This window comes from Schistocerca nitens, chromosome 5 (genome assembly GCF_023898315.1).
Source record: "Schistocerca nitens isolate TAMUIC-IGC-003100 chromosome 5, iqSchNite1.1, whole genome shotgun sequence".
NCBI lineage: Eukaryota > Metazoa > Arthropoda > Insecta > Orthoptera > Acrididae > Schistocerca > Schistocerca nitens.
In genome coordinates this window covers 248,443,260-248,457,996 of record NC_064618.1, presented here as the reverse complement: position 1 = coordinate 248,457,996, position 14,737 = coordinate 248,443,260, and the positions used below count along the sequence as shown (strand labels likewise).

The following is a 14,737-nucleotide window of genomic DNA, read 5'->3' as shown; positions in this document are numbered from 1 at the left end:
AATGTTACAGGCTATGCAGCATACCACGTGAGTTTTGTAAATGATTAATCTTGATTAACCTTTAAAATCCAAATTGCTAATATCTGATTTTACTGAAAATGCTGAAATTCCGAAGCAAAGATTTCATCTTTAATAACTGCGTCATCTATGTGTAGTCTGCAGTTAAGCCACAGAGGATATAGTTACAGACTTAGTCTTTACTGTGCTGAAAAAATATGGATTACATGAGGAGCGGTGATCCAGACACACTTCTCTGAAGAAGATTTAAAATTATTTGTTCTTTGTATTTTGTATTCTGTACATTTATGTTTCTAATTTGTTTATTTAAACTAGTGACATATCTTCTTATTGTTTCCAGTCCGTGGGCTCAATACTAGTATTGAGCTCACAGCTGACTTTTACAGTGGTTAATGTGATCTTATACGAATTCTCAATAACTAAGAATTAGAATATGTGCAGAAATAATGTCTTTACTGCTCCTTCGATCATGTGGACAGCATATTACTTTAAGTAGTGAAACTGTGTTCGGAAGATTGAAACAGTTGCAATCCGTTATGAAATATGGTAAGATATACTGTTTTAATTATGAGAAAAACGCTAGGATGATACAAGTTTTCTGTTTTATTATTTAAACGCTGTGTTTTAGATATTTCCAATATTTTCAATTCATTTATTGGCCACTGGATAATTTTTTCGGTGACATTAGCTTAACTTACGTTGTGAAGGGTATAATCTCTGAACTTGCAACAGGTGCTGTGTACATTGTGGATGAGGTCGTAGAATCGCAGTTATTGACAGTTGGTTTGACGCACTAGCGACGTGAAGTGTTAACATAGTTTATACTTTGACGTCGGTGACGTGTAAACAAGCGGTGTGTATTTATCGCCAGAAAATTTCTATGTAAATAATTCGTTGTGACAAAGACAATACTTATAATGACGTTGGTTCGGCTTCCTATACATGTGTTGTACATAAAGCCGGTAGTCAAGTAGATTAGTTTTCTCTGTATTTTTGGGCATGATTGTTTATTTAGCAGTACAGGTTTGAATCATTTGACGACTTATATTAAACAGTTTATTTTAACGTGCTTATAGTTTAGCGATATCCGTCAGAACTTAAGGCATTAACGCTATCGTGAACCACAGTCTCCTGTGTGTAGGAGAGGTGAGCGTCCACCAAATTTGCGTTACGACGGTGACAATTTCTGTCATATGTAGGTGTCAGTGCTTGTGCAGCACATAGCATCATAGACTTACTTTGCGTCGTTTTTTTTGTCAGTTGTGTTGTACGAAATAGTTCCTGCAAAGTAAACCCCAGTTAAATGCCAAACGAAGTGGCGCAGTGGTAGGCACTGATTCTCTTTAGAGAGTAAAATCCCTTCCCGTTGTTTCCCTTGGTCGCACCGTCATAATTCCTTTGAAAATGACGCAACCAATTTCCTTCCCAATTGTTCCCTATCAGGGTTTGTGCGTCGTCCCTAATCTCGTCGTGAAATGTACGTTGAAGTGTAGCCTTTCTTTGAACTGGATAGAATTTTTATTACTGTAGAGACCTGGAAAGTCATATGAGGCGTTACAAGCGACAATACAATTACGTCTCTCTCTCTCTCTCTCTCTCTCTCTCTCTCTCTCGACGAGTTATTAATTTTTGTAATTACATATGACAGTATACTACATATTTTTAATACGTGCATTGTGTTGCTATTTACCGACCGATCGCATTCCAATTTTCCAAGTACAATAATAAATATCATTTTCTTGCCCTCAATTAAGAATTCTTAGGGATGTAAGAACTTGGAATAAAAATCCCCAGATTTTTATTTTGAATTGTTGATGTGGTAGCTCCCTGAAAAACAGATTTATGGCAGTGAGTGTAATTGATTTGTTTGCAAAACTGTTTTTTGTAGTTGTGCAATGGAATGATGCCAGGTCACAATTATTTGTGGTACTGTTTTTATGGCATATTTTGTACTGCTGGTGTCTTCAATGCCTCTCCTCGAGAATTGTGCTGAAAAAATGTCAGAGTGATGTTAATGATATCTGGATGGCATGCTGTTATATTATCCTCAAATACATTGGTTGTATTCTGTTGGTGGTCCCACATAATGCCACTGTATGATATCACTGTATTTAGGCATAATAGGCAACTTTCATCTCTGGATGCTAACACAAAGGCGAAGAAAATATACCGCTGTTAATTTCTCACAGGCTACCACTTTTTCTGTGTTATCCCAAGGAAGTTTAGAATTGGTGATTATCTCAAGGGAATTAACAGCCCTCAATCCTTATTACATGTAATATTTCAATCCTATGCCCTATTTTGATTGATTCATAGGAAGTTTTCATTCCACCAAGCTTCAGTGTTGTCAGTGGTTTGATCTGTTTTATATTTTAACTTCTCTGTTGTTTCTGATGTTATTCAGACAGCTGTATGTGAGAGTAAATGACTACAAGTAGATGGTCCTATTTTTATGTGGCAAGCCATTACTATAAATAATACTGGGTCCAGTAAAAACCTGTGAGGAATGTCCACATGTACTTGCAAGTGGCCAGATTCTGTACCATTAACAATAACCAACTTCATCCTACTATTTAAATACATCTTTACTGATGCAATGGTGTTTCAGTATTTAATATGTCTTGGGAGTGTGTCACTAGCTTTTGCCAAATCAAAAAAGTCTGCTCTGAATCAATGTTTGTTCTTTAGTTGATTAATGCACTATGACAAATGACACAGCAGCCTTAACAGCACCCGTGCCTTATCTGAAACCATGCTATCAGTAAAGATCTGGGTTTCCCTTAATTTATGTTAAATTTGGTTGCTATAGTATTTGGAGGAGGAGGGGGGGGGGTTAGACTTACATTCCATTTAGTCTAGTCATTAAGATTTTTGGAAGTGTGACTTTCTGAAAAGGTACTGTTTCCGCCGTTCTTTGTCTGCTACTTGGTGTGTTCCCATGTTCTATGGATCATTTGTACAACTAATATTGCAGTGAGATGGAATCAGTCAATTGACATTCGTTTTACCCATTTTTCTTCTGGTTCTGTAACAATATTAAACATTCTTTCTTCTGAACTGCTTTGAACTATTTAAACAAACTTCAATAGGGGATAAATATACTGTGAGGTAGTAGTCAAAATGCATAACTCCTTAAACAGATGATCACGTATTTTAACAATGAACATTTCCTGTCTTAAAGCTGAGCTACCCCAGAACATTATTGCTTATGACCTCATTGAATGAAAATACATAAAATATGTTAACTTATTAATTTGTCTCTCCCCAAGATTTGCAATGATTCTAAGTGTAAATGTGGCTTAACTAAGTTGTCCCAAGATATCCAGAATGTGTTTTTTCCAGATTAAATTCTTATCAGTAGGGATACCTAGAAATTTTGGCATTCTCACCGTGGTTATTATTTCCTCACCACATATTACACTTATCATTGGTGCAGTACCTCTAGATGTGTAATACTGAATATTTTGTCTTTTTGAAGTTGAGAGTGAGGCCATGTGCAGAAAACCACTCAGCAATCAATAATACTTAGAAGAACATTATTTACCATTTCTTCTTTTGCTGTTGTATGCTTGGACTGATTACAGTACTACTGTTATCTGCGAAAGATACTTATTTGCTGCACATTATTTTCAATGGAAGGTCATTTAGATGTCTGAGAAACAGTAGTGAACCTAAAATTGAGACATATGGAGTTTCATAAATGATTTCTCCACAGTCAGAAGAATCTCCTCTGCTTACATTGGTTGAGTTGTTACATATAACTTTCTGCATTCTTTTAGTTGGATATGATATGATACTTGAGAAAAGCTAACTTCTCTCTCTCTCTCTCTCTCTCTCTCTCTTTCTCTCATGTGTAAACAAAGAAATCACAGAGCCTTATAAAAGTTGCTCAAATATTTGCACACATTTCAGAAATGTCCAGATTGACGCAATCTGTATTTTCCCAAGGTTTTATATTGCTCATGGTTTGCATCTTAACAGATTGGGTAAGTAACTGATAGCCAAACAAATTGTCAACATTGTTACAACAACAGTAAAAGCAGCTATACCAAGGATAGTATTGGCAGCAACATTATCACCGACCTCACAATCACCTGTAGCAGCAAAAGAATCTTCATAACTGGTGTCAAATAAGGAACACCACCTCCAAAACTCTACAGCTGATGCATCATCAACCACATTAGGTGCAAATTAAGAATCATCAGAGGATAAGCCAGCACCTCCACCAAGTCCAATAAAAGCACCAGCAGCTGTAGCAGAAGCAGCACCAACAGTAACAGCAGCAGTACCATCAAAAGGAGGGAAGAGAGCTACGGTAGGGAAAGAAATTAAAATTAGATGGACAGGGTCAACTATTGTGCACAGGAGGAAAATAGTGCTGCCTGCCAGTTTGAGCTTTTACCTGCCATGTTTCCAATGGGTGTGAACCCTTCACCACCTTGGCTTCGTGCGGCGGCCAGTGTTAATCTTAGACTTAATTTGCTTCCTAAGGAAACTACTCTGGGTTTGATCTATCACTGTTTCTCAACATTTACACACAACTTAGCAATAGCACCTTCATGTACACTGATGGGTGTAAGACACTATGGCGTTGTTTATGCCTTCATCATTGGCACTGGCCATTTTCAGTATCTGCTTCAGGAACATTGCTCAATATTTACACCAGGGCTCTTCGCCTTTTATCAAGTCGTGCATTACACCCAGTGACACAGGCTTATTGTCATATCCCCCAATTATCTGTGCCCTTCAGAGTGTCTGTGTGTTGTACACAGTCCATTCCTTAGTGCAAGGGGTCCAAGAAAGCTTCCACATGCTCGCTCTTGATGGACCTGCTGTGATGTTTGTGGGTGCTTGGTCACTTTGGTCTGACAGGAAACGAGGCTGCTGCCAAGGCTGCAGTCCTCCTACCTCGGCCCACTAGCTCTTCCATTCCTTAGAATGATCTCCATGTTGACATCTGTTGACATCTTTTTAGCCATTGTCATTTGTTAGATGGTGATCTTCCACCAATGTGTACTCATTGTCATCAACCTTTGATGGTTTGCCATTTTCTGACCAAATGTCCTTTTTTTAACCACTTAATTCTAGTGTATGTGTGCTGTCTGAGTTACCAGTCATGTCAGTGAACGATACGTAGGCTGTCAACCGCGTTTTACTTTTTACCCATTTTAGCAATATGGCCAAGGACATTTAATCTTTAGCACAGGATCTCCACTGCCTGTATGGTGCATTTTGTGGACCTTTCTCCAAGAGGAAGATCCTTAGACTTAGCTCTCTTGCCATCTGTCAGTTTCGCTTAACAGGTAGGCCTAGTCGCTTTTAACTTCTTTCTCGTATTAGTGTTCTAAGGTTGACATGGGCACTAGTGACCTCAGTTGTTTTTGTGTCCTAAAACAAACCACAAAAAAAGTTTGGTTTTTTAGTCGTAGGCAGAACAAAGGGTAAACACACAAGGTAAGTGGTGTGTGTGAAAATTATATATTGAGTAATGGAATTACTAATTTAGACACTGGTATAAAGGTGCCATCTGTATTACAAAGGACTACATAAGCAAATCTCAGATAGATATACATCCAATGTAGCTGATGGGAGAATAGCTGGAAAAGGTTTTGAAGTACTTCACCAAAATGTGCAATATGCATCCAATAAATCAGATGAAATTGATGTATTATTAGCTACTAAGATGCCAAACATTTTTATTGTGGCACAGCTAAAGGAAAATAAACCAATCTAAAAGTATATAAAATATGGCACATTATTGTAGAAGTAAGAAAGAAAAGTGGTGGTGTAGCTATGTGCACTGAGATGACAAGTCATGGAATATCTCCTAATATTGTGTTGGACCTCCTTTCTGGCCAGTGTTGTGCAGCAACTCAACATGGCGTGGATTCCACAAGTCACTGGAAGTCCTCTGGAGAAACACTGAGTCATGCTGCCATTATAGTAACCCAGAACTGCAAGAGTTTTGCTGGTGCAGTGTTTTGTGCACAAACTGACCTCTCAGTTGTGTCATACATCGGGCAATCTGGATGGCTGAATCATTTGCTTGAATTGTTTGGAATGTTCATCGAACCAAACAAATGGTGTCAAAGTATCCGAACATTTCCAGTCAATGATTGATTCAGTTGGACCAGAGAACCCAGTCCAATCCATGTAAACACAGCCCACACCATTTTGGAGCCACCACCAGCTTGCATAGTGCCTTGTTGACAACTTGGATCCATGGCTTTATGGGTGTGCACTACACTGGAACCCTGCCATCAGCTCTTACCAACTGAAATAATGACTCATATGACCGGGCCACTGTTTTCTAGTCCTCTAGGGTGCAACCGATATGGTCAAGAGCCCAAGATTGTCGTAGGCGATGTCTGTTGGGCTCTTAGCAAAGGTATTTGCGTCAATCACCTGCTGCCATAGCCCATTAATGCCAAATTTTGCCACACTATCCTAATGGGTACATTTATTGTACATCCCACATTGAGTTTTGGTATTATTTCACATGATGTTGCTTGTCTGTTAGTACTGAAAACTCTATGCAAACACTGCTGCTTGCGGTTGTTAAGTGAATGGCATCGGCATCTACGCTGTCCATTCAGAAATGGAATGCCCTATGCATCTATCTCCAACTATCAGCCTGCATTCAATGTCTGTTAAGTCCCATTGTGTGGTCATAATTACATCAGAAACCTTTTCCATGACTTACTGAGTATGAATGACAGCTGTGCCAATGCACTGCTCTTTTATACCTTTTGTACTCGATTCTACTGCCATCTGTATATGTGTGTGTATTGCTATTTCATGACTTTTTTTCAACTTTGTGTATGTTGATAGTAATGTAATTGATGGTACTGCATATCATATACTTAACTGTACAGAACTAGTGATTGAAGCAGCAGCTGCTAGGAAAAAAGTGTGTTGTGCTGCGTCAGTATCACTCACCAATCTCAAGAGTGGATAGTTTCCTCTTTGAATTAGAGATATTACTAGGCAGACTTACCAAAGAATTCACTTTTTTAATGGTGGATGACTTTAATATTAATGACAATGAGGGGGAATACTTGTGCAAGAAGCTTTCTTGTTATCTGAAGCTCATTCAACCTGCAGACACACAGAAAAAGTCCAACAGGATGTACAGATACTGTAGACACTATCATACATTGTGTAATCACTAACATATCAGAGAACATATTGAATTTACAGTTCATGAACCTGATAATTGCTGACTATTATGGCCAATCAATTGAAGTGCATGGTAATGTTATGAGCAATTAATGTATAGTGATAGAACTGAATCAGACCAGACCAGGAAACCTAAGTTACCTTGGAAGTTTCACTGAAAGCAGAAAACTGGAAGAGGATTGCAGTGAAAAAATCAGAAAAGAGTTGGAAAAATTTTCTGTGAAACTAAATTATTTTATAAATATTAGCTGTCCAAAACTTAATCAGGAGGATAAATGTTTAGTGAAGGGTGGGGTCTGTAAAGACATGAAGGAAGCCTACAGCAGTTTGATAAGGGAGAGAAAAGCCAGCTCTTATAAACCTATAAGAAAAAATTTGTCAGATATCTCTAAAACTGTGTGGGCACAGGCAGGTAAGAGACAAAATACCAACTCATGTTATCACACTTAACAAAGGAAGGAACACAACTAAATGATCTATATGAAGTATGTGAAATTTTCAGTCAGTACTACATGGCTATAGTGGATGGGTTGGTCAAAAACCAAAACTTTGAAATAGTAAATAATATAAAAACTCCAGAAAATTAACAGGTTGTTTATTCCTAGTCATAAGCCATAACTAAATACTTGAAAAGGCAGATGGATTGGATGGCATCACTCTTTAAAGTATTAAGCATCTTTCTAAAAACCTAACAAAACCTATCATGTTCCTTATAAATCAAATACTGCAGGAAGGAATATTTACAAATTGCTTAAGGAAAAGCAAAGTAATCCTTCTATATAAAAGATAAGATGAAGGGAATTATGGCAACTACAGACCTATCAACATCACATTTGTTCTGTTGAAAATTGTAAAAATAGTCATAAAGGATAGACTAGTAGATTTCATAGAGAAACAAAATAAGTAGGGCGCAGAATGGTTTCAGAAAAGGTCAATCTACAAAGACAACAGTTGCAGACTTCACGACATATATAGTCAAAAACAGGAACAAGTTTATAGTCAAAAGTTTTCACTTATAATTAGCATTTTTATTTTCAGAATTTCTAGTTCATTGATTTATTCCTTGTGCATGTTGCCCTCAAAATGTAGATGTATTTTGTGATTAGTTTCTGAATCGTGAACTGAATGAGATGGTTACTCTTCTTAATGTACAGGACACGCATTTGTTAGGATTTGCATTGTTGCAAAGGTGAATACTGGGATGTGGTTCCTTTGATTAAACCATTTCCAACTTCTTGCCTTATCCTCACCTTATCCTATCCTACTTTGTTAATGTTTTATAAATATGCTAGCGAACCTAGAAATGCTTTGCAATTGCTAAATGTGTGTGGGAATTTTATATACATCCTAATCTCCTTCTCCTTCCTCTCTCTGTCCATCTCCTCCTCCCCCTCAGTGTCCATCTCATGATCTTCCTTAGCTCTTTGTCCGTCTTGTCCCCCTCCCTCCCAATCTTTCTCATTCTCCTCCTTCCCCCTCTTTCTGCCCATCTCCTTCTTCCCCTTCTCTCTGTCAATTTCCTTCTCCTACACATCTCTGTCCATCTCACCTTCCCCACTCTCTCTGACCTTGAGCCTTGTTTATTGTTATTGTAATTGAAACCTTGACTGGGAAAAGAAGTGAATTAAAATGAATGGGTAAATCGGTTGGAATTGGTGTGTGTGTGTGTGTGTGTGTGTGTGTGTGTGTGTGTAAGTAAGTAATATATGTGGAAGAAAGAATGTGTCAATATTCTCTTTCACAGTCAGTCTTATCAGAAGATCTGTACATTGTTGTATCGTGTAACAGTTCAAAGCAAATCTGTCAAGGACTTTTTGAGATTTTTGCTATCAACGTTTCGCCTTAATATAAAATATAGATTTATATATTACATATATTTAAAAAAAATATGTTTATTGGAGCATTGTGTAAAAATTTGAAATAAATTGGTTCAGAATTTTACAAGTTTTCTTCGCAACCTTTCCCATTAATATATAAGGGGAAAAGGTTATTAGGAAAACTCATGTAAAATTCTGTACCAATTTATATACATATAGCCCACACATGCAGCCCATGTATGTCTCAGTTTTTTATCAAAGCATCATGTAAAAATTACAGATACACTGAAGAACCAAAGAAACTGGTACACCTGCCCAATATCAAGTAGGGCCCCCATGAGCACGAAGAGGTGCCACAGCATGACGTGACATGGACTCGAACCCCCTGCGGGCTTGGGGATTAGAATAGGTCCGAGGTATTCCTGCCTGTTGTAAGAGGTGACTAAAAGGAGTCTCTCACATTTTGGCCTTTATATGATGGTCCCCTGTAGGGTTTGACCTCCATTTTTCAAAATTTTCCTGAAGAGCGAGCCAATTGGGGAAGAGCACCTTACATGGTGCATAGTGTCCACCATGTGCTGAGACCTCTTGCATCCATCGTCGATGTGGATCTGCACTTCCGCTCATTCTCCAGCTGTTGGGTGAGGTTTCCCTCCGCTGCTGACGATAATGGGCTTCTTAGCTTGTTTGCGCCTGATATCCAGCACGGTAGTCAGTCCCTTGTGGTGAGGCCGCCATTTACCCTGTTGATTGTATCCCCCTGACCACACAGGGATCACTCCAGATGCTGATGCCTGCACTGTTAACTCCCCACGTATCCCAAGGAGTAGATGTCCATTACCATGGGGCATTGGGACTCCCAGCAATGGCCATCCTGCGAGGCGGCATATGCTGCTACTGGGTGGCACCCATGGGGAGGGCACCTGGTCGGAGTGGGTGGCATCAGGCCGGATGACGCACCATGAAGCATAGTACGTCATCGCAATACTTCCTATGCCCCAATCTGTGTCAACTGCAGAGAGCACCATTCGCCTCACTCGCCAGACTGCAGGATTCTCCAGAAAGAAAGAAAAGAATGGAATAAAAGACCCTGGACCAACTGACGTACACTGGGGCTAAGAGAAAATACGAGAGGCTACAACCTGTGCATATGATGTCAACCTAAGCTGCTGCTGTAACGGTTCTACTATCTTCCATTCCGCCGCATACAATTGGCTCTCAGAGCCGTCAGACTCCACCTGCCCCCTTGGTGGTGGTGGTGGTGGTGGTGGTGGTGGTGGTGGTGGTGGTGGTGGTGAGGGGGGGGGGGGCACTTCCCTCCGTTGCTCCTACACAACCTACTTCAGAAGCAACACTTCTCCCCCCCCCCTTCCTTCCAGCCCCCCCCCCCCCAACCATCGGGGACATCAGTCTTCTTCAGCTCTTCTCGCCAGGAAGGGATCCCTTGGGTCACTCCATACCAGTGGCAAAGCTGACACCTGCCAGTGGCTGAAGCAATCACAGGTAGCTGGTTGTAGGGCTTCACGGTCCTCCTCAGTCCCTAAGACTGAATCGGTGAAGCCCTCCCAGCTGGACAAATCTAAGGAGCAGTGAGAGAAACCTAAAAATGAAAAACAACCCCAAGAACCAAGGCACTGCGGTGGCACCCACACCACCACTACCTAAGAGCTCTGTGTCTGAGGATGAGGTGGAGACTCTGGTGCCTGCTGAGGACCTAGATCTCACTGGGCCCTCAGACATAATGGATGTCAATCACACAGGTACTCATCTGGTGGCAGCCTTCCCAGTCTCACGATCATGTAATCTTCCAGTGGAATTGCGGCAGTTTTTCCCACCACCTGGCTGAGCTATGGCAACTGTAACATTTACACCTGCTTTCTCCATTGCCCTTCAGGAAGCCTGGTTCCCGGCAATGCAGACCCCTGCCCTCTGCGGCTATAAGGGATGTTGCAGGAACTGTAGTGACTATTATGGTGTCAGGTGGCATTTGCATCTATGTCCTGAACTCAGTTTGTAGTGAAACTGTGTCCCTTCAAACCCCTCTTGAAGCTCAGGCTGTCAGGATAAGGACAACGCAGGAAATAACTGTCTGCAATGAATATCTTCCTCCAGATGGTGCAGTACCCCTGAACATATTGGCTGCACTGATTGATCAACTCCCTAAACCTTTCCTACTTTTGGGAGATTTTAACACGCATAACTCCTTGTGGGGTGGCGCCATGCTTACTGGCCGAGGTAGGGAGGTCGACAATTTACTGTCCAGGATGCTCTGTAAATCTGGTGTCAGCTGGCGAGGTGGGGGAAGTGCTTTCTGCCGGCAGTGCTGTTCTTCGACAGAAAACTCGACCCCTGCCTCTTAAATACAGGTGCCCCCACACATTTCAGTGTGGTACAGTGGCACATATTCAGCCATTGATCTCTCGGTTTGCAGTCCTGGCCTTCTCCCATCTAAGTACTGGAGAGCACGTGTGAAATAGTGACCACTTCCTCATCTTCCTGTCTCTCCCTCAGCAACATGTCCATGGACGCCTACCCAGATGGGTTTTAAACAAGGCAGACTGGGAGGCCTTCACCTCTGCTGTCACCGCTGAATCTCCCACACATGGTGCCATTAATGTTGTCATTGAGCAGGTCACTACAACAATTGTTTCTGCGGTGGAGAATGCGATCCCTCGTTCTTTAGGTTGCCCTGGCGAAAGACAGTCCCTTGGCGGTTGCCGGAAGTTGCTGAGGCAATTAAAGAGCTTTGGTGAGCTCTACAGCGACATAAGCAGCACCCTTCCCTAGAGCACCTAATAGCCTTTAAGTGGCTCCTGGACATTTGCCAGCTTATAAAACGACAGAAACAGGAGTGTTGGGAGAGGTATGTTTCGACCATTGGGTGCCATACATCACCTTCACAAGTCTGGACGAAGATCCCTAGTCTTTTTAGGGGACCAGACCCTAACAGGTGTCCCTGGCATTAGCATGAATGGCATGTTATCTACCAATGCAAACACGATTGCTGAGCAGTATGCCCTAGCCTCTGTGTTGGAGACCTACCCCCTCCCCAGCCTTTCACACCCTCAAATGGTGGATGGAAAGGAAAGTCCTCTCATTCGCTACATGCCAAAGTGAACCCTATAACGCCCCATTTACAGAGTGGTAGCTCCTCAGTGCCCTTGCGCATTGTCCTGACACAGCTGGTGGGCTGGATCAGATGCCCAGGCAAATGATCAAACATCTCTCGTCTCACTACAAGTGACATCGCCTCATCAACTTCAACTGGATCTGGTGCGATGGCATCTTTCCATCACAGTGGCGGGAGAGCACCATCATTCCGGTGCTCAAACCGGTTAAAACCTGCTTGATGTGGATACCTACCATGGTGTACACCTAAGCTGCAAATTCTTCTGGACCTTTCACATGGCCCAAAGGACTCCGTTAACCCTGTGGCTCTTTGCTGTCACTTCCTCTAGATTCTCGACATGTACCGGGGCCATGAAGTAGTTTACATTGACAGCTCGGTGGCTGATGATCATGTAGGCTTTGCGTATGTTCATGGAGGGCTCATTGAACAGCACTCCTTGCCAGATGGCTGCAGAGTTTTCACTGCAGAGCTGGAGACCATGGCTTGTGCTCTTGAGCACATCCGTTCATGCTCTGGCGAGTCATTTTTCCTGTGTACCGACTCCTTGAGCAGCCTACTAGCTATCGACCAGAACTACCCTCGCCATCCTTTTGTAGCATCCATTCAGGTGTCCATCTATGCCCTGGAATGGTCCCGTCATCAGTGATGTTTGTGTGGACCCCAGGCAACGAACTTGCCAACAGGCTGACCAAACAGGCTATGCGGAAACTGGTTCTGGAAATGGGCTTCTCCGAAACTGACCTGCATTCTGTCTTACGCTGCAGGGTTTTTCGGCTTTGGGACACGGAATGGCATAACAGTACACACAACAAACTGTGTGTCATTAAGGAGATTACGAATGTGTGGAAGTCTTCCATGCAGTCCTCTCGCAGGGAATCTGTTGACCTCTGCCGGCTCCGCATTGGCCATACGTGGTTAACGCATGGTTACCACCTCCGTCACTAGGACCCTCCTTGGTGTCGCTGTGGCTCACAAATGAGTCATCCATCTCTCGCTGGACTGCCCACTTTTAGGTGCTCTGTGGCAGGCTTTTAACTTTCGCAGCACCCTACCTTCGGTGTTGGGCAACAATGCCTCAACAGCAGCTTTTTTTTTTTTTTTTTTTTGTGAGGGTAGGTTTTATCATTTGATCTAAGTTTTAGCGCATATCCTTTGTGTCCCTTTGTTTCCTCCACCCTAGTGCTTTTTGGGTGGAGGTTTTAATGTGTTGCAGAGTGGCTGGCTTCTCCTTTTTATTCTCATGGTCAGCCACCCACGGTAATCTTTCTTGTTTTAGTCTCTTCTACCTGTTTCTTGTGCCACTATGTGGTTTTCTTGTCAGTTTGTACATTTTAGTGTTTGTTACCCATCTGTGATTCTTATGGTTTTCTCCTTTCTTCCAGCTGTGTTTTGTATGTCTCGATTATTTTACTCCCACCCTTGTGGAATTATTTTAATTGGAACGAGGGGCCCGATGACCTAGCAGTTTGGTCTCTTCCCTCTCTTTCAAACCAACCAACCAACCATGGACTCAACTAACGTCTGAAGTAGTTCTGGAGGGAATTGACACCATGAATACTGCAAGCCTGTCCATAAATCCATAAGAGTACAACAGGGTGGAAATCTCTTCTGAACAGCACATTACCAGTCATTTTGGATATGCTCAACAGTGTTCATGTCTGGGAAGTTTGCTGGTCAGCGGAATTGTTTAAACTTGGAAGTGTGTTCCTGGATCTGCTCTTTATCAATTCTGGATGTGTGGTGTTTTGCATTGCCCTCCTGGAATTTCCTGTCTGTTGGAATGCACTATAGACATAAACAGATACAGGAAATCGGACAGGATGCTTACATATGTGTCACCTGTCAGTTGTATTTAGGTGTATCAGGGGTCCCATATCCCTCCAACTGCACATGCCCCACACCATTACAGAGCCTCCACTAGCTTGAACAGTACCCTGCTGACATGCTGGGTCCATGGTTTCATGTGTTTGTCTCCTTACCCGTACATGTCCAGCTGATCGTTACAATTATTTGAAATGAGACTCGTGCGACCAGGCAACAGTTAAAGTAAACTGTCCAATGTCGGTGTTGATGGGCCCAGAAGAGGCATAAAGCTTTGTGTCATGCAGTCATAAAGGGAACACAAGTGGGCCTCCATCTCCGAAAGCCCTTTTCGATGAGGTTTCATCGAATGGTTCGCACGCTGATCCTTGCCGATAGCCCCACATTGAAATCTGCAGCAATTTGCAGAAGGGTTGCTCTTCTGTCACATTGAATGATTCTCTTCACTCATTGTTGGTCCCTTTCTTGCATGATCTTTTACCGGCCGCAGAGATGTTGGAGATTTGATGCTTTGCCGGCCCCCGATATTCACGGTACACTCGTGAAATGGTCATGCCCAATCGCTCATGCGCCAACTATAACACCACGTTCAAATGCACTTACATCTTGATAACTAGCCATTGTAGCAGCAGTAACAGATTTAACAACTGCCCCAGACACGTGTCGTCTTATATAGGCGTTGCTGACCACAGCACTGTATTCTGCCTGTTTACATCTCACTGTATTCAAATACGCCTGCCTATACCAGTTTTTTTGGCGCTTCAGTGTAAAT

At 42.0% G+C, this 14,737-nt stretch overlaps 1 protein-coding gene across 1 annotated transcript in view; it reads left to right on the top strand.

Annotated features, from left to right (window-relative positions):
• The first annotated feature begins 740 nt into the window (after positions 1-740).
• LOC126259711 (saccharopine dehydrogenase-like oxidoreductase) overlaps positions 741-14,737 on the top strand; it is an 86,199-nt gene continuing 72,202 nt past the window's right edge. Inside the window, exon 1 of the mRNA XM_049956686.1 lies at positions 741-871. The gene's annotated coding sequence lies outside the window, so the exon portion shown is untranslated. The remainder of the gene's footprint in view (positions 872-14,737) is intronic.